Here is an 18,875-nt window from a genome sequence, read left to right on the forward strand (position 1 = left end):
CAGGATTAATGGGGATTAGTGGGGACTAGGGCGGATTACGGTCGATTAAGGTGTATTAAGGCAGTTGGAGAAGTATGGGAGAGGCATTTGCCCTGCAGTGGGCGTAACCAGGCTGGTGATGATGATGAAGGCAGGCTAGCTTAGATTAGGATAGATTAAGGTGAAACAGCAGGCTTTACAAGGCTTTCGCCTTCGCGTCTCTTCGGCGACAGCTAGGGATAACTGGCATTCTTTCAGTTGTCTCCAAAGCAAAGCCTACCAAACGGCAGGGCAGAAGTTGGAGCTCGCAATTAAATTCATATTTACCTGTCATGTATGCCAGCTGCTATAGCAATGTTAGGATCTTCGAAACTGTGGGAGTCGCCGAGGAACACATCGTTAGCATAGGCAGAAATATTAAGTGTTTCGGCTTGTCCAGCAATAATAAAGCCGTGGGGGTTATGACAGTGTGTAAAAAAATTTTATACAGCAAGAGACGATACGAACACTGAGTCACAATCCCGGCACAATTCCACTAGGACGATCATATATACAAAGTACGAAGCACTGTATACACGGCACGTTTTCAAAGAAGTGTCCGAGTCCTCGCTCACTAAGACGTAATCTCATAGACCCACGCAACACGCAGTTACACAGAAATTAATTGTCAGGTTATATAAGATGATGTTGATGTATACAGTGTACTAAATGGTTACGTACAATGGAGACATTTTACATAATTTTGAAGTGTTATTATGAGATGGGTATATACAAAAATGATCAGGTATACGAGATCACGCACACACAGAAGTCACAGGCCTCTACATTTTGTGCACATTCAGTGAACATCTCTGATGGCCTGGCTACAAGAACCAGGCTGGTCGGAAATTAAGCCGTACGCAGCTATCAGACGCCGACAGGAAATGGCATGACCACTGCCGAAGGAACTCTTCTTCCTCAAGGAAGAACAACTGCTCTGACAGAAACGACAATAGCTCAAAGTGGAGCCTCCCCAGAAATGGAAACAGAGACGTCCCGCGGCAACTGCCTCGCACCGGTTACGTCATAGACAAAAGGCCCCCGCAGCAATTAAAAGTCGCGCAAAGCGGCCACGTGAGCAGCGACCAGATGTGATAAAGTGTTCAATTCCAAGGCCACGGAAACCAGTATGCAGGGCCCTCCAAAATACCATGGCAACAATGCATTGCAGCAGCACATGTTTATGGGATTCTTGAAGTGGGCAATTTGGACACTGCGAAGATGGGACTACACCCCACCGCTCTAGCCTGTCCTGAGTTGGGAGCACTTGCTAGCCTAGACGCTACATGAAGTCGCGTAGGTGGCCTGGTAGAAATGACGCCGTTATCGCATCCCACGACACATTATTGGAACGTGCGCGGTGCGCAGGGGGAACTGGAGGAAGCAGTAAGGCTGACATTGTATCCACAACACGGTTTTCAAGAATGCCTACACCAGGACATACCTGTTGTATGTGGCGATAAAATGTCACGGCCGTAGAGTAAAATACAGGTGCGTTTAACACTTGTGGTCCACGATTTAAGTGCACGCCCGGTAACACGTAACGAATTTGTGTGCCAAGGAAATAGCAGGCGAGTTCACGTGCAGGACACAGATCACGCTGCAACAGACGGTGCAGAAATCGCAGAGCAAGCAGCCGGCAGCTGAGAGACACAGACGGGAACGCGAACCCACCGCGAGTGCGTGGTTGCCTAAGCTCCGCGCGACAGACCAGCTGTGTACTTCCCGGTCAGAAGAAGGAACCAAGAAGAGACTGCAAGGACCTAGTATCCCGTCATGGTGGCTGTACAACGTGACAAACGTACCACAATCGGGCGCAAAATACAGACTGTGCTAAGTACCTTCTTTCTAAAGGTGGTAAATCATATCCTTGGACATCTTGAATATTTCGCCTTACATCTTCAAGAATTGAGAGCCGCACAGTCTGATACGCCATCATAGGTGTAATCAATGCCTAAAATACGAATAGAGTCGCTCTCTTGAAGACGGAAAACAGGACCTAAGCGTGTCTGTGGTGAACTAATGAACAAATAACGACATTTTGAAAAATTTAGCGCAGCATCTGAAATATTTCCGTACTCAGTGAAAATTCGAAGGCAACGGGATAAGCTATCTTCATTCCTGAGATACAATGTGATGTTATCGGCGAAGGCTGTCACCTTTACAACACCGCTAGCAGGCAGTGGGAGACCAGACACGTAAGGGTCTCTCAGTACTGAGCGCAGAAATAGTTCAAGGCTGAGCACAAAGAGAACTGAGGATAGAGGGTACCCTTGACGAACACCACGAGTAACGGGAAATGGTGCACTTTCACGACCATTCAAGGAATAATGTACTTGGGATATTTGAATAGGCAGTCCTAATAAGTTCAACAAAATTTGTTGAAAAGCCGAACGAGGTCAGTACATTAAATATGTAGCTATGTTCAAGGCGATCTAATGCCTTTTGTTGACCTAGGGAAACTGAGAGACCACGTGCTGACCTGCTCAGCGTGTATGTCATTATGTCACGTGCAACGAACGAAAGACTGTGTATCTCTCTGCCAGGTACGGAGCATGCCTGATGGTGTCCTACACTGTAAACGAAAATAAAACCACCTGGGAGTTTTTAACAGGTGATGTGCCCTAAAACCTCCCCTCCTGAAATATTTACTCCGATGTATCGGAGCAAAACAGCGCCATTCCCTCGTTTCACTCCGCTGGCTAGCTGCGGGAGTATTAAGGCGACATGACGCGATTTTACTCCGCTTCAAAATCTTGTTCTCCCGTGAAACTCCGACAGGGAGTTTTAAAAAACTCCCCTCCGCCGAAACTGGTTGGTCACGTGGCGCTTCCCATGAGGCTGTGCGCCTTGCCAGCGACCGGGCGTGGTCGGCGGAGCCGACAGTGCTCATGGCTGACGGTTTGTTTACATCTGTTCCGTGACAGCGTTTCGTCAATTTGTTTCCAGTATTTCCTTCCAGAAAGTGTTATAGGCATGCCTGAAGCTCACTGTAGCTCAGATTCAAGTACGTTAGCTCTGATCACTTTGCTGACAACGATGAATGCAAGAGCAACGTTTTCAAGTGCGGAAAAAGGCTTAGGTATACCTCGAAGCTGCTCACTGGCTCGTGATGTCGGCTCAGGTTCTGACTGTGTTTTCGTGCTGCGTGACCCTGGCTTGTGTTCTTCAGTACGTGAAATGCGACTTGGATGTCCTTGTGAATACATGGTGACAACGTCCGGTGTAATGTTTGAAAGGACCGCGTAACAGTGGCAAGAGCAGCCACTGTTCGAGCGAAGACATCCATGCTAGTCGCGCACGAATGGCGTTGCCCAAGTTCGTTGCGGTGCTGTGTTGCCAGTGAGAAAGACCGGAGTGCAAGCAACTGTTTTTATGTATCTGTGAACGGATATCCTCTCCCGAAGAAAAAACGGCAGGACATAAGTATGCGTACTGTAAATAAAGCTTCTTATTGAGCGATGTGAATCCAATTGTTAACGCGCATATAGGTTTTGGTCACGTCGTTGCTTCCGATATTGCATTAACATTACGCTCTATCCAAGACACTGATTTAGACGCATGCCTGCTGGCTCCGAGTTTAAGGATTCACTCGACAGATCAGCAATGTTGCTCCTTTTCACAACCGAGAGAGATTGCTTGGACGCAGAGCAAGTAGTGCGGTGTATAAGATGTATGACTGCGCATTTTTCGGTGTTACGTCAGCTGCTGCGGGTCATGCTCACACGTAATAATTTCTTGCTACGCTACCACTATATCGCAAAAATTTAATTTTGCTATGAAGCACACGCACTTACATTTTACTTGCTTACTGTAACTAACGCACTACATTTGGGCCGCGAACGCCGGCAGTGTGCGAAGTCGCTTCAGCACTCACAGAATGGCATGATAATTTTGAAAAAATTACGCCATTAATTTTTTTCTCTGACTATTCTGAATTAACAGTTTTGTGTTGATTAAGGTATTCTGTTAATTTCAGCGAGGCAGATCTCGTATGAACGAGCACGTGAGTCGTAATTCCGAAAACAGCACAGCTGCTCCCTAGGCGGTTTCGAGGCAGACAGTATCGTGGCTATATATACTGGCACCATTGCTTCTTGAGTATCGCGTGTACGTAGGATGTCTTTCAAATTTCTGCGTTGGGTATTACTGAAATGTTTATGTATGTGATGATATATGTGCTTTCATTGGCTTGTTTCGCCGAATTTCACGCGGTCTCGTGTGCGTATTTCGAAATTTGACCAGCAGCCTCTGCATGTAAAGATGTTCACGCAAACTCACGCGATGCTTCTTTTTATACTGTCGTTGCACCTCGAAAAAACTCCGTCCATTGCAAAGCAAAAAATAAAGAAAAGGCAGAAAAATAAACTCCCATAATTCCACGCAAAAATTCCGCTCGCACGGAGTAAAAATTCTACTCCGATCATACGGAGCATAATAAACTCCGAACCGGGGGGTCGCTAGAGGACAAGCGTTCTACTCCCACCTAGGAGTTATTTCCGTTTACAGTGTATTAAGGAAGGCATGATTCCCAAGCGTCAGGTGAGAACAGCTGTAAAGGTTTCGTAGTCAACGTTGAGAAGCGTGATTGGCCTCCATTCTTCTGGACTAACTGATGACGCATCGTGCTTTGGTATCCGCACAATACGACCAACGCGAAAACTAGACGGGAATTCAAAGTTCTCAAAGCAGCGGCTGATAACAGACACGAAAGTGGCACCAATGTCTTCCCATAATGTTAGATAAAACTCTCCGGGTAACCCATCCGGCCCTGGGGCCGAGCCACGCTTCATGGAAGATGATGCTGCTTTTACGTCGTCGGGTGACGGTCGTGCACAAAGATGTTCAACGACTTCAGGTGGAACCTGAGGCAGAAAACTAAGGATAGTGACGTTATCACGACTCATTCGCGTATTCGTACGCGCCAGGTTTTCAAAATGCGATACAAAGAGCGAGTAATCACGCGCGGGAGGCGACATAAGAGGAAGAGCTCTAGGGGCCACAGAAACGAATGCATTCGGCTGTCTAAAAAGCGAGTTTCTTGCGAAGCGCAGAACTTCAGGGTGTGCACACGGATTACGTCTGCATCGCCAAGCAGCAGCTGGCAAAGACGACGCTGCAATAAGGCGTTGGAAACGCTTGCGTAGCTCACGCTGCCATGACCGCATCAGCGGAGTCAATTGACTGACCCGAAGGGCAATATGGAGCTTCGTTGCAGTATCCGCCAGTTCTTCTGACGTGCGTCGTCTGAGTGCACGACCTTCAACTGAACAATGCAGACGCCACTGCACCTTGAGCGCGTCCCATCACTTTGGCTCACAACTAGAAACAGAGGCTCGCAAGACTCTTGACAAACAAGAGCGGGTATGCGCGTCTTGTAGAACGCGGATGTCGAGGCGCCAAGGTTTCGCTGATGTAGACGCAGGGAAGCAAATTGCGAGCATAACTGCTCGGTGATCGAAAATGTAAACAGGAGATGAAGGTAAAGTTACTACATTAGATTGGGATACATACTGAGGTAAATTGATTGGCACATAGGCACGGCTTAACCTACATGACGACGCGCCACGTCCAGACAAATGAAATTCTGAGAGGAATGTGCGAAGAGAACGACTGCCAACTCAGACATCATTCCGCAAACATGTCAGCCGGATGGGCCGTCTTGCATACCATGGTGGGTGCCTTAAAGCTATCCACATTTTTTCCTCATAAATTTCGACCTCAGCAACAAAATTAATGACAGAATGCGAGCTCTGTGCCCGACACGTTTGCTTTTAAGCCGAACGACCGAGTAAGTACATCTTTTATTGCCGAATCTGGTAAAACGCAATCGGTAACAGCAAATATTAGCGCAGGTGAGAGCACTTTACGTTTTTCACGTGAGATTGCGCTGCCCAATGTGTGTATTGCGGATGTCTCGTGGTACTAGCGAGGCAGCCTATGTGCCATGTTGTTCCCCGGTTTGCCAATCTCAGTTTAATTATGACAGAATCACAGGCGGATTTAAGTCATGTTGGAGGTATCACCATCTGTCCTGATACTGGACGCTTCTTTAGGACGTTGCGTACGTCATGCAGTTGGCTACATCTGTACAGAAGGTATCGCTTTCTTTAAATGGACACCGAGGAGAAACTCTGAATAAGTTTAGTTTAATAAAGCATTCTCAAAGAACTTTAATATCGTTGATATCGCACTAATGGGTTGATTATTAGACGAGAAAATGACGGTCAAAGTTTTATTTTTCAATTGTGCGCTGATACCACAGGGCTGGTACGTGAGAATGATGTCACAGATGGGAAAAAATATTTCGTATTTACGCTTTTGTGCTATTGTGAAAAGTTCTTAAAACTTCCTCAGTCCTTAGCTCTTGTAGAATAGAATATGGTCCACTTTTGCCGCTAAAGAATTTAACTAGGCCCGAGCTGACGGCATCGAAATCTATGACTTCATGGTGAGCTGGGTGCGGGGATTTCAAGGCGGGTCACCATTCATCTTTCGTGTTTTGCGGCATTTATGGCTTAGGAAGCATTTTCAAGTGGTAAGTGGCTCTCTTTTGGTATTGTGGAATGGCAGTATAACAACACAATTTTAACCATTTTTCTTTTTGGTGTCCCTCAAATACATGGCCCGTTTTAGCCGGTATTTAATGGTACCACACACCGTCCATAAGATTCTCATGCAAATTATGCGAAACCTACTACAGACATCTTAATAATAACGCTAATAATTGTAGGGAAAGCAACTTTTGGGATACCGTAGGAGAGAGAGAGAAAGAATGCAGAAAGAAAAGGCAGGGACGCCCATTCGGTTTGCTGCCTTACATGTAGGATGCTCGAGAGAGAGTGGATTAACGGATGGAAAAGGAGAAGGAGGAGAGAGCACTGAAGGTGCCTGTTCATCCGAAGGTGCAAATCGACACCATAGTTGGTCAGTTAGATCTCTAGACTTCGAAAAATACAGAACTTCCCGCGTTAATCGCTTTCTGAGCAAGTTCTATTGTTGCTCACGTTGGGGCAACGCCGCCCATAGATATCACAAGGCTGGTGAACTTCGATCCATGACGTCATTATAACTTGCCCGAGTGCCACAGAATCTAATTGGGGATGATCCCGAGTAAGCCGCGCTGATTTTGACGTCACCGCTTTCGTCACGCCGGGCTATGACGTCACAAAGGAGAGCGCACAGGCCTGCTACCTACGAGGCGTTGGTTGGGGCAGCGCGGCAAGGTTAAAACCGCACGTAAGCAAAAGGCAGTGCCCAAGGCCATGCGATGTTGCCATGCTCCCCCGTTCCCCACTGCGCTTCCTTATCTGAATTCATATCCCGGGGCGTCCGGACAGACCCGTGCGAAACGTAACACCGCTTCGAGCCCGTTGAGAGGAGCCTGTCAACGCCCGAGCCGCGTGCTGATGTCCTTGTCTTATTATGCCTCTTCAGTGATATCACGTATGCGAACAGCATCTCTCTCGCGGCATGTGTTCGTTCCGCCGACTTTTCATTCGCGCCCTGAGTGTGTATTTGGCGTTATAATGGCACCGCGATGTGCTGACGTACGTGCGGTGTGAGTCATAAAGAGCAGGCTGAGGGGGGGGGGGGGATGCACGCAGTCAAGAAACGCCTGATAGAGGCGTCAGGCATCGCGAGTTCGCGCCCTCTTGGCTCGACACTTTCGTCAACGAACTCGTTTATTCTCGCGGTCCCATTTCAGCGCGCCGTTTCTTAACCGTGGTTGCATCACGAGCCATTTGGCGGATGATTTAGTGGTGGTGAAAACACATAGTGGCTCCTCGAAAATGAGCGCTAGCGCTGCTCCAGGCGTGTTGATACTGTGCTTGATGAAAGGCTATCAGCAGCCGGATCCTTGGCACTTGATTTGATCGTTAAAGTGAAACAAATGAACAAAGAATAAGAATAAACAAAGAGTGAGTGACTTCATTGCAATGTCGGTCGATGTTTAAATCCTTGTAGTTTCCGTACCGACTGAGTTGTGTCAGGGTATTTCAGCTTTTTCACTATTTTACTGCTGGTGTCTACTGACATACGGCATTTGTATTGATTATGAAGTATTTATTTATTTATTTATTTATTTATTCAATATACCTTACAGGCCCGTAAAGATCACTGGGTAAGGAGGGCTTCGCGAAATGTAACAAGGTTTAGACAGCTTACAGTTAAATAAACAATAATATAAAGAGAATATTGTTGATAATGAACAGCAAGTCTACGGAAGACCAAACACGCAAGGTAATAAAGTGCTATATACAAAAAAAGGGCTACAAAAATGTATCAATTCTCAACAGCATACAGTTATACGAATAACAAAAACAGGAAACAAGAACATTGTTAAAGACTGCACAATAAAAACTTCTACGCTAGTATTAACAGGCACGAGAATCACTGTAATCACTGAAAGTCCGATTGTAACGCATAAAAGCATGGCGAGAAACACGTTAATGCATGAAGAATTGCATTAAAACTTATTACACTCTTACTGTAGCAACAGCGAACGCAATTGCGATTGAATGCGTCCATAAGAACCCAACGTCATTGCAAATAGCATTTAGTGCGCTCACAGTGCTTACGTGTTTTTCTTTTTCGACTACTGCGAAGAAGACGTGACGAGTCCTCCGAGAACACACGAAACTGCGTCATTCACTGACTAAAGTCTCGAATGCACCGACTCATATACATGCATTTGTTTTTTTTAATTAATACCCGAACAACACGACTACTCTTACATCCGCGACAATGATCTAGTTTCTGAGAAGGACAAAGGGACGTTTACTAAATACTTTTCTTTTGGCGAGGAAACCCAAGTATGATAAGTGCGATGAAGACCCTTACGCGTATAGGCGCCACGGAAACAGGCTGACGCACACCTGAACGCCTTTCCCTGTAATCCCTGTTACAGACGACACTGACGAAGGCACTGACCTATTAGTTCTGGGCGCAACGAGTCATCCATCCACCGTTTGCAGTAGGGTCCCGCTGACGTCATAACGTGCATGCGATTACGAAGAACCAATTCAGAGGACAGATGCTGTCGCAGTTTCACCCAAACATGCGAAGCACTGAGAGCACTGAAAATGCGAGTTTCACGTGTGCCGAGCCTCGCAGACGTTCTCCAATCCACGCGACCACCACGGATTACGCAGCCTCCAGTATCGGCGAAAGTGTTGATTTCGAAATCAGCGCAGCTTAGGTTTACGCAGCTTCCGGGATCGGCCCACAACCGACTCAATAGCTAAGCCCCAACCCCAGGGAAGAAGGCAACGATAGATGGATGGATGGATGGATGGATGGATGGATGGAAAACTTTATTAAGGTCCACCGGAACGTACACTAGCGCGTATTGGCTTATTGATGACATGGTCTACAAACCCTGCCTAGAAATTTTATATCAGTAGCGTCTGCTCCGCTTCGTTGAGGTAGGTTTACATGTAGTTTGACAACCTATCAAATAAAGGAACAATGAAAAGATGGACCAGATAGGGCTTGAATACCTACGTCACACATTTAAATATTCTTGCTATGTTGTCGAGGTGGCAACGCGTTTATATCAAAACGCGTAACAAATTTAATAAACTGGTTGGCTACTACATTCATGACTAAACCTGCCTAACTCTCCACTTGCCCCTACAGCAGGGGAGAACCATGCCGTAGATCGGCGGCTGTTGAATTCTACTGCTGGTCACTAGGTGACGGTTTCGTTTCCCGGGCGCGGCCAACGCAGTCCGAAGGGGGGAGGATGCAACTACGCTCGTGCATATTACATAAAATGAGTCGTTTGATTGTTTCCCGATCCTCCGCTGTATGCGGTGATGGTGCTAGAATCAATCAATCAATCAATCAATCAATCAATCAATCAATCAATCAATCAATCAATCAATCAATCAATCAATCAATCAATCAATCAATCACCAGGTGGTATAAGTTATTCCAATGTCTCCACTAGGCGTCTGATAGCCAGCTTCGGGGGCGACATTATGAATTTGTAAATAAAGCAATAATTTAAACCAATCGGCGCACACTAAAAAAGAATGTAATGCTGCCCTGACGAACCGAGCTCGTCCCTTCATTTCGTTTATGCTGAATGTACTAATAGAAATGGTTCAGAAGTCACTCGAACGCTTCGCCAGGAAGGATCGTCTTGGCTCCATTATAGAATTCAAGGTACACCCATTCGCCGACGAAAGAGCCTGCCCTTCTACCGAGCGCCTGCGTGTCATCTGCCTGTATGCGCTCCTTGACGTTCATCGACGCCGTTATCGGGTGCGTGCTTTCACCTCCCGCCGCTATTTATCCGGCACTATAGTTGCGTTGTGACAGGAAAACGATCTTCCATTTGCCTTCGTGACACGTGTTTGGTGAACGCTTCTAGGCAGCATACCGGCGCTGCACTTGCTACAGCGTAACCGACCCACAGCGCGCCGCTCCATTCGAGCCTTACGGGCTACGAATGCTGAATCGGCTCATAGTATCGTGTAGACTACGATTCAGGGGAGGGGGGGGGGGGGGGCTCCATTGGTCTTTTTGACGACGAAAGATTCATTCATTCATTCATTCATTCATTCATTGAAATAACTTTATTCAGTGCCCTGCGATTTGGTGGGGTGGGCCTGGACCCCACCTAGGTTTCAGCCAAGGGTTGTTAACCCTTGGCAGCTTCCTCGGCGAGCTGGACGGTCCAGAGTTGGTGCTGTAGGTCCGAGCTGAGCAACGCAGACTCCAAGCGCGCGTGGAGGCTGTCGCTGTTTGAGGCTGCATCACCGTTATCCTGTATACCAGCTGTACATACCCATAGGATATGCTCCAGGGTGGCTCTAGAGTTGCAATGTCTGCACTTGTCCTTTAGATATAAATCTGGATGTATTAGGTGCATAATAGCTGGACTCGGATAGGATCTATTCTGCAACTGCCGCCAAGTTCAATAATATACCGGAAAGTGATATCTAAACTTTGTCACTTAGAATGTATCAAAAAAAAAAAAAAGAAAAGAGAAATAAGAACGACAAAGTGTGTATTAAGAACAAGCAAACTGAAACATCTGCCCGAGTCCAACAATCTTTGAGCATATTTCACATTGACTCCTTCCGTACGTTAACTCGTTCTTCATCTGCGTCAACCCAGGTTTTGTTCCTAACAATTTTAGACCTGCAGAATTTTTGTAATTTTCTCACGTGGCTAATTAAAGGCTTCTTTTTGTATTTCACTGCTTCAGTTGAAGCAATATTGATTTGTGTACCTATAACGGCTTCGGCTTTCAACCAGACGCTGCCACACATGCCCTATAAGGTTCCGGCAAGCCTGAACCATGCACACGTACGGAAGGTGCTCAATAAAGTTCTTCTCATTCTTCTTCTTAACTAGATTTAGGCGAACGTTAAACAACCCCAGGTGGTCGAAATTTCCGGAGTCCTCCACTACAGCATGCCTCATAATCAGAAAGTGGTCTTGGCACGTAAAACCCCATAATTAAATTAATTCTTCTTATTATTATTATCGGGACAGCAAACATCGGTGTTCGAGGCGCACTTGCGTCACCGCCGTCGCCGTGCTGCCACGGCACCGGCACGCATGCGCAGGCAGCGCGCGAAGAATTCGAAGGTCTCGAGAGACGCGCGGGGTGTTTGGCTGCAGAAGCGACGAAGCGAAGTGGACGCACCTTCAAGCTGCGTTCAACCGGCTCTGTTAGAGCAGGCGATGGTCAGAGTGACAGCAACGTTCCGGCGTTCGGTTACTGGGCGTGAGCGGCGTGTGCCTACAAATTAGCGTCGCCGCTGAGCTGCTGTGTGCAAACCACACCGAAGTGCATTCACAGTGGTCTGAGCGGAACGGACCAGTAGAGAGGCCAGGGTAACGACTGACTCTTTCCTTGGGCTCTGACGACCGCCGGTGGTATTGCTTTGGGCTCATCTCGTGTACCGTCGTGATGATGATGATGATGATGATGATGATGATGATGATGATGATGATAATAATAATAATAATAATAATAATAATAATAGTAATAATAACAATATAATGATGATGATGATGATTTAATGGCACTCCCTTTGAAACGGGGCGATGAAGAATGGTCACCTAGCCTGCATGATTTAGTCAGGTATGCTATACACGTTTTTTATCTAGCGTTTCTGTATATATCTCCCCTTTCCCCCCCTTCAAAATCTACTTTGTACCGCTAGCCATGATTCTAAGAGGTCTGGTCGTATCAATCTCTTGCCTGTTTCTTTTTCACCAATACTCTAAACGTCTCTTGCTTATCTCGACTGCTGACCGGTTGACACTTCCGTCCACTTTAAACCCAAGTGCTTCTGGAAGGTGTACATTACCTACGGGTCTCAGTCGGTGGTCTCCGGAATGTTTCTGCAGCATACAGACGCCTCATATTTTTTTGAATATTTGCTCCGATTTGTCTTTGTCCTTAAGCAACCGGCTCGAGCCTCAAATAGCGAGGCTTTATGTAATAAATAAATCGCTTAAATAGCTAGTTAAATAGATAGTTAGAAGATAGTTAAAGTGAAATAGCTTTGTGTTATCGTACAGATCTTCTCTTCTAATTCCTTTCTTCTGATTCTTGTAAATCTCCACGGTCATTTTTGTTTCCATTCCTTGCACGCAATTAACTGTCTCTGTTTCTTCCACTTTCTTTCAGATGACTCCTGGTTGTCTATTTACAATTTCAATTACTTTGTACTTGGTTGCCAACTTTCTTGAACACTTCCTCCATTCTGCGTCCACACTTCTCAAGTACAGATACTCTGCACTTTAGCTGTCCCTTTATTTTCACACATGTTCCCGACTCTTTCTTCAAAACCAACTTTGCTCTGCGCTTCTCTGACTTCAAAATAGGCCCAATACATGTCACTCTGCGCTGCCTCATGTATGGTTTTACCGTGGGCTCCCAAAGCCAACCGGCCTTTCGATCGTTAGTTAACTTCAAACCTCGACAAGATATCCGTCAGTTCTGGTACCATTACTTCTTTCCAGATTCCAGCCACCACATCATACTTATTGTGGCCCCACAATACTCTGCGTTTCACTATTACAGCATTACGCTTCCCCTTTATTTTCAGACTCTCTTGGCGGGTGCTTGAGCATTTCCTTCATTTATGTGTACGCGGAGGTATCTATATTGCTTGACTATGGGTATAACTTTCTGTTGAATTGACACAACGTAATTACTTGTATCTTCATTAGAGATCATAATGCCCGACTTCGCTGAGCTAAACTTTAGGTCTAGGTTTGTCGCTGCATTGTCGCAGGTATTCGCTGGTGTCCGTCATGCACGTACGATGTCTCTTAATCTCTCTTATTGCCCGCTAGTAGCACTATGTCGCCCGCATACATCATTACAGGAAGTTTCGGTTGCACCTTTTGTCCATTACGCATTTAGGATAAATCAAATCCAAGTTCGCTGTTTTCCAGTCGTCTTTCGCAAGGCGATGCCCTTAACATAAAGCGTGAACAGCCATGGAGACAGAGGACCTCGTTGCTTCAGTCCTTGGTTAATTACCACCACTTCCTCACCTTTCCGACCTTCCCATACAACTTGTGCTCGGCTGTCTCTATATATATCTCCCTCAGCGGCTCCACGAACTCGCCCTCTATGCCTTCGTGCTTACGAATATGCCATAACAATTCGAGAACCGACGCCCACAATGCCCCCTGGTGGTGATGGTGTTCCTCATCACGCAGTCTTTCTGAGACGCCTTCAGCGTTACGCCGAGCCTCGCTAATTATGTGAATGCCTCGCATTCGGGCGGAACTGCCGATTTGTCGTCGCCCCCCTGCTTCCTGGAATAACCAGTAGCAACACCCCTGCCCAAACGCTCGAGCACCGGCGTCGCTTCCCTGTGTTAGCTTGAAATAAGATTCGGTGCTTCTTGCGAAAGATAGTTTCACAGCTTCTTATAACACCGAAATGTTTGTAGTTTGGATGAGCAGTTTTGTAAAATTTGTAGAAAAAAAAAGAAAGAGCAACATTGTACTACAGTTGTTGCTTAAATGAATGAGCTCCACGTTGATAGCACCTATTCAAGTGGCGGTTTTTTGCCTACCGAACTTGTGGCTCTGCGAGACGCTTTATCGCCGTTGGCTAACGCCAGTTGTTAAGTGCAGTTACCCTCTTGCCGTTGCCCGTGCTGCGCAGTTAGCGAGACCTCTGCACAGGCGTACCTCAGTAGCTGTGTGCATGCCACAGCCTAGTCTGAGCGAAACAGAGACTAAACGCAGTAAACGTCTAGCTCGATTGTGCCTAACCATTTCGTTTGGCACTGAAAAAAACGCCGACGGTTATCGCTCTCATCTCGCCTACCATCGAGGCAGCGACGTCCGTGGCGTCGCTGGCAGCATTTTCATCCGCGAGCATTCTGAGAAGCCTGGTATCAGCCAGGGTGCTGTTTCTTCCGCGCTGCATTAGTTGTCTCGCGTACTGCGCCATACCATGCGTGGCCTGTGCGTGTTGTTCGAGCACCGTGAGAAGAGCTCGAGCGCAGTGCTAACTAAACCTTGCTATAGTGTTAAATGCATGGAGGAAAGAAAATATAGGAGGGAGCATTAAGTCGCGCAGTCAGCCCTCGCAAGCGAGCGCTCCGCGAAGCCACAGTGGGGGCCCAACACGTGACCTGTTGCGTTGAGGTCACCGAGCGAGAATCGAGATTTCCCGAGAGGTTTGGTTCCCAGTGGCTATATGCCAGTAGTTCTCATCGTCGTCGTCATCATCATCATAATCATCATCATCATCATGATTAATGTTTTAAGAGGAACACAGGTGTACACGAGGGAAATGTTGGATGTCTCGTAGTGTACAAAAAGGAAAGGAGAACAAGTACTTTAGCAAGCCGTCTGTGGGACACGGTGGGAATCAACTGCGGTGTTTAAAAGAGCGCATTTTCCCCGTAACCTGTATTCCTCTTCCGGTAAATATTGTTGGTTGCCCCGTTTTGGCACACCTGTAGGTTTTTTGTCTACTTCCTGGGCGACAAAGTTTAGGCATTTAGGTTTCGCTTTTCGTTAATAATGTTGCCGGGAGGTTCTGTGGAGCATGCTCGACTGTTTCTTTTTAATCTTTACGTGGTATCTTGGTCTTCGCTGAGCGTCAACACGAGTCTCCATAGGGTTATCACGAAGAGATATACTTCAAGGAGTGGGGTGGGCCCACACGCTTTGTGAAAAAGAAAAAGAAAAGAAAAAGCAAGAGGCGCTTTATTTCCGCTTACCCTAGAACGTTTTAATGCAATTAGGAATCATATAGCCTAAATGGGCCACTTTGTCTCTGTCTTAAGTTCTCTACGTCCATTTCCCTCATATGAACAACAACGAAAAAATCATTTACCCTTTACCCGGAGCTGGACGGATACGAACCCGCGACCCACGTGTTTTGTATGGCCAACAGCCCGACGCTTTAGCTCTGAGCCAAGAATGTCCTCGTGTAGCGAGGGAGCAATTCTAAAGAAATAATGAAATTTAGCGCCATTGTTCGATATGCACGTGCTCCTAGATTAATTCTCAGTATGCACCGGCGGCGTGCCAGCGGTGCTATTCTCAAAGAATCGGGGAGGCTTCGCGCGCCCGTCACTAGATGGCGCCACGTTTCCAGAGGTAAGCGTGAGTGGGGAGCCTGGCAGCAGCAGGGCGAATAGTACGTGACACTACGTTGTGTGGGTGTTGATCGCATTATTGGCGAGAGTAAAAAAAATTAAATTATGGGGTTTTACGTGCCAAAACCACTTTCTGATTATGAGGCACGCCGTAGTGGGGGACTCCGGAAATTTCGACCTCCTGGGGTTCTTTAACGTGCACCTAAATCTAAGTACACGGGTGTTTTCGCATTTCGCCCCCATCGAAATGCGGCCGCCGTGGCCGGGATTCGATCCCACGACCTCGTGCTTAGCAGCCTAACACCATAGCCACTGAGCAACCACGGCGGGTCATTGGCGAGAGTCGTCGTGAAATTGGCTGTGCAGGAGTGTTCTTTTTTTTTTTAGTTTCGTTTTGTAATACAGCCTGAACCATTTGTTAAATGTGAGCGAGGAGCCTCGACTTTTGCAGCTGTTATCCCGTGAGGTCGCGCACGAGGGTTTATTGGCCGGTTGCCTTTTCCTTACGCACGTGGTTGCCTTACGTAACCTTACGTACGTGCAACCTTACGTACGTAAGGTTGCCTTTTCCTTACGTACTACGTACGCACGTACTTCACGTACTAAGCTACGCCTGTGGTTGGAAGGGGGTTCCACATCCTCTGTCAAGCTCGTGGGTGTCGCTGGCCGACACTCGCAGGGCTATGTGCAGCGCACATACCCGTGAAAGAGGACTGATGGATGGGAGCCACGGTAGCATGATTGGTAGAGCAGCGCTGTCGTAACGCTCGAAAGGTATTGGGTTCGGCTTCTGCCTGCGGAAAGTAGACTCAATCATTTTCCGCTTTTAATTCCCTTTTATTCATTACTTCCATATTTTGATTAGACTTGTCAATTATTTACTTTATGCTTATTTTGGCGTCAATGCCTGATGTTGTCGGGCGGCTGTTGTGCGAGAATTTTAGAGCCTGGGTCATTGTATCACAATCCAAACTTTCTGATCTCGGCATTTGCATGGTTTTATGCTGAATTGTCATATCAGCGAAGGAAAGTAGCCGTCGCGGCCTACAGGCACCATTTCTCTGGATACAACATAAAGAAAGGAGCGAGTGAAAGAAAACGAAAGCAGTGAAGGGAAAGTGCCTCATACTGCGAGGCTTCAGAAAAAAAAAAAAGATCATCATGTCAGGGAAACAAAGCCTTACGGTGAGAGAATTTTGTGTCTGATATAGAGAAGAACAGAGAAGAAGTGTTCTGTAGCGCCCTTACATTGTCTGTGCTTATATAGATACGTTCTGTATCCAATCTGCGTATGTGTCCTTGATTGATCCATGCAGGACATTTCCTTGCAGCAGTTTGTGCTGCAGTGTGCGTTGCTTGTATGTTTCCCTTCGGAATTTCATTCTATGTGTCACAAGTTTACTTGAGCGATAGCGATGATTGAGAAAAAGGAGAGCAAGTCGGAAATACATTTGCCAAAAAAAAATAAAAAGAAAGAACAGTGGACGAGCTTTTCGGGACATTGCAACTGCGACGCCAGCAACGCGACTTCCGTTGACAAGCCCCCTATAGTAAGCCTTCCCTTTTAAAATCTTCGGTGCCAGGCTCCCTACAGAACAGGTTTAATAACAACTGCGGCCTTCTTCGTCCCGGACCAGTTCGCTTTCGACGAGGTGCTAAGATTTCGTTAGGCGCGCATGAAGCGAGACAAAAAAAAAAAAAAAGAATGAAGAAAAAATGAGCCTCACGTTCGCCGCGCTCCGCGAAACGGCTTAAAAAAAATTACCCCTCGGGCACGTGCGTAACAGGTCGTGACGACAGAATGGCAGAAAGAAAACAGGGGTGTCGTAAGGAAGTAGCCTGGACACAACGAGAGCGAAATGCGTTCGTGAGCGAGACGATTTATTGGCAAGTGAAGAGAGCGTACGGTGTGAGCGCGCATCCAAGCTCCGCGACAGGGTATATATATCGCTATCTATATATATTTCAACGACCCACGATCGCTATTCCGTCGCCGCTGTTAGCGATGATGAGAATGGCACTTAGAGCCGGTTGGTGACGAGCTGAAATAAAGCTAGAAATAGAAAGAAAGAAAAGTAAAGAAACGCTAGTTTATGTGCCGAGGGAGTTGGAAGCACCGGCGGTATAGTGTACATTGCAATCGGCGCGATCCTTACGAGGGCGCGGCTAGGGTGGAAGCGGCACTTAGGTGCTCTGAGGGCGAGTCTGTGCCTGCGTGTGAGTGAGAATATGTTTGTGAGCGCGTGTTCGTGTGTGCGAAAGAGAAAGAGAGAGAGAGAGAAAGAAAGAGAGAGAGAAAGAAAGATGAAATGAGGAAGAGAACGCCGCAGCGCGGCGCGAATGTCGCTGTCGAGTGCGTGTGTTCGGCTGACAGCTTGTTTTAGTGGCCCCCCTCCCCCCACCCTCCGTGATTTAGTGCGTGCTCTCCACCACCGCAGGCAACTCGGCAGGCAACCGAATATAAGGCCGCGGGTGGGACAATAAACCGCCCCCCGTAGATGACTTGGCGTATCCATTCTTGCTTCTTTTATTCCTGGGATCTAACATTCTTTTTGTCCCGCCCTTTTCATTTTGTGAGGGTCGAAGTCGAAGCCTCGTCTCACGCCCGCCTGGGGACGCATTCATCGCGCACGTGTGCAGATGATCCGAGCGAGCGACTGAGTGAGCGAGTGGAGTGAGCGAAGTGAGCACCTAAACGAGCAAGGGAGTTGGATGCCTACAAGTCCCCTTAACACTAAAAACGCAGGAAGACAGAGGTGTGGATTTGACTGCGAGCGAGTATAGACGATAGTCCACGGTTATTAAGAGGAAGGAATGAAGCTGGACAGGCGGTGGTAATGCGTAGAACACACAACCGTGTGTTCTATTGCAGTTGTAAAAATGGGTGCGAAGTAGAGGACGGAGACGACCAGGTTGTAGCAGAAGCACTGAAAGCTGGGTGACCTTGGTACCTACTCGTATTCATGCTTTGGGTTGCGGACGAAGCACACGGAAGAAGGGAACAGTTAGACGACACGAGCTGAATCTTTTAACTGGTGATTTTATTGAAGGGACCTTATTTATGCAAATCTGACGGAGAATAGCGCCACGAAAAACAAGTTATAATCTAAACATTGCGAACGTAAATGGGCTGGCCGTTCCTATCAGTCGATCCCGCGACATGTGATGTAACGCTACGCCAACTATTTTCCTGTCAACAAAATTCATAGCAGTCTGACTCAAACGTATCCGATATCTTTAATATGGAAGGCC

At 47.0% G+C, this 18,875-nt stretch overlaps 1 protein-coding gene across 6 annotated transcripts in view; it reads right to left on the reverse strand.

The window, feature by feature from the left end:
- The window catches only part of LOC126528194 (uncharacterized), a 322,242-nt gene that overhangs the window by 191,932 nt on the left and 111,435 nt on the right, over positions 1-18,875 (reverse strand). The gene's annotated exons all lie outside the window — the stretch shown is intronic.

This window comes from Dermacentor andersoni, chromosome 9 (assembly GCF_023375885.2).
Source record: "Dermacentor andersoni chromosome 9, qqDerAnde1_hic_scaffold, whole genome shotgun sequence".
Classification (NCBI taxonomy): domain Eukaryota; kingdom Metazoa; phylum Arthropoda; class Arachnida; order Ixodida; family Ixodidae; genus Dermacentor; species Dermacentor andersoni.